This window comes from Topomyia yanbarensis, chromosome 2, assembly GCF_030247195.1.
Source record: "Topomyia yanbarensis strain Yona2022 chromosome 2, ASM3024719v1, whole genome shotgun sequence".
NCBI classification, from domain to species: Eukaryota; Metazoa; Arthropoda; class Insecta; order Diptera; family Culicidae; genus Topomyia; species Topomyia yanbarensis.
The window spans coordinates 129,549,401-129,551,280 of record NC_080671.1 but is presented as its reverse complement, the minus strand read 5'-3'; the positions used below and the strand labels follow the sequence as shown (position 1 = coordinate 129,551,280).

Here is a 1,880-nt window from a genome sequence, read left to right as displayed (position 1 = left end):
ATCAACATGGATGTATTTGTATATGGAAGCAAGTTCTTTCTTTACCTTTAATTCTGGTTTGCTAAGCGACAAGTTCAATTCCTGGTGTCGAGAAGAGGTCGATTCGATTGAAAGAATAGCACTTTTTAATCCCCAAAAGTACTCCTCCGTAAGAGTCTTTTCGATCCAAGCGAATAATATTAAAATCGTGGAAGTGTAGGTTTATTTCTGAAGTAAGCCATGTCTCACATAGTGCAAATGCATCGCATTTCAAGTTATTTAGTAGGGTTTTAAAGGAATAGATTTTCGGAATCATGCTTCTGCAATTCCACTGTAGAACCGTGGACCTTGTAGCATCTTTGGTATCAGTTAAGAAATTAGGGTTAAGAAACACACTCCAACAAGAAACAATTAAGCGTACACACAGCAAGTCACACGCCCCTCGCACGCTTTGCGTCGATCGACTAAGGCGCCGCCGCAATTAATCAAGACGTCAAACATTCGGCTGTCAGTGATATTTCCGCTAAAACCACACTATAGAAATTCACTTCGAAAAGCAGCTCGGTCCAGTTGGCCGCACAAAGCACACGGTCATTCTCGAAACGGTGGACCGGCCTTATAGCACAACGGGAAGACAAAGCACGCTCGTAGGAGGCTGCATCACTGGAAAGATATTTTCACCAGGTTAGTCGCAAAATTGAAATTAAAAGAACGTGTACTCACAAGATCCGTCACTTCGCAGCACAGCTTTAAAGTAAGGCCGCTACTCACAGCTAAACGGACCTAGCAGGCAAGATTATTAAGACCGCTCACTCGATTCACCCAATCCGCATGCGATAATCGGCATATGGGGAAGCAAATCTGTCGAAGCGGTGGAAACCACGAACACGCAGAGGAAGATCTGAAAGACAGGTTAGTTATCGGATGGTTCGCAAAGCGTGATCTAATCAGCACCAACTCGTTCCACAGCATAACAAGCGAGACAAAGTCAAACGGATTGAGTGTCCGTTGGGGAATACGTGCATCATTACGACACGACGGGGATCGAAAAGTGAGTAACACAAAATACTGGTGAAATGACATTGCTGACTCTTGTTTCCTGTCAGGGTTCCCGTTTTTGTACATCGAACGAAGTCGTTCCGGTCATTGCGTGGTGAGAGATCCGCGACGAACGAGGTGAGCGATACCATCGTAAATACAGCACGTAAACTGCTGAGCCGTGAACGGCAGAGTTGTTGGATTGATATTGGGCGCTCAGTCGACCACGTGTGGCATATTATAGCAGGCGTGACCAGGATTAGAGGGCGTGCTTCTTCGTGTTGGAAACGCGGTGGACCAACGAACTAACCCACCGATTTTCGTAACGGTGGATCAAAAGACATAGGAGTGCTGCAAGACAAGCGTGGCGGACGAATGGAAGTAACGTGACGTGTGTAGTGTGGGGCCCCGCTCAAGTGTAGTGAGTACCTAAAATTAAGCATGCAATAGACAGGAGAAAGAGGAAAGAGGATAGAAGGAGAGGAGAGAGAAGAGAGAATGAACAAGATGCAGTAGGTTAAGAATAAATGTAGTAGTTGGAAGATGTGTCGTTGTTTTGTTGGTGCGTTCAGCTTATTCCTTTTTTGGTGCTAGCGGCACAGCGGAGGCATGTTCACGGCCGAAGCGATAAGATTATTACAACCTCGTTCCATGAATTAGCCATCGAAGAATACAATCGCTGAGAGGAGGGGCCATTTCGCAGTAAACTTCATCAAAAATGTTTTACTGCGGAGAGAAAGCTTATCAAGATGCTTTTAAGAGGGTCAGAAATATTTAAATGCTGTAAAAATACGGTCCATAATATCAGAGAAATTTATTAAGCAAGCGCTGGTTTCTTTCTCTGATTGAGATATGGGAACACT

At 44.7% G+C, this 1,880-nt stretch overlaps 1 long non-coding RNA gene across 2 annotated transcripts; it reads left to right on the top strand.

Annotated features, from left to right (window-relative positions):
• The first annotated feature begins 377 nt into the window (after window positions 1–377).
• Window positions 378–1,589, top strand: LOC131681285 (uncharacterized). 2 transcript variants are annotated; one of them, XR_009303886.1, is made up of 4 exons: window positions 378–663; window positions 722–891; window positions 949–1,030; window positions 1,086–1,589. It is a non-coding gene; the product is annotated as an uncharacterized LOC131681285 (long non-coding RNA). The 2 variants fall into 2 exon arrangements; XR_009303885.1 differs by having other exon boundaries at window positions 722–1,030.
• Window positions 1,590–1,880: the final 291 nt, after the last annotated feature.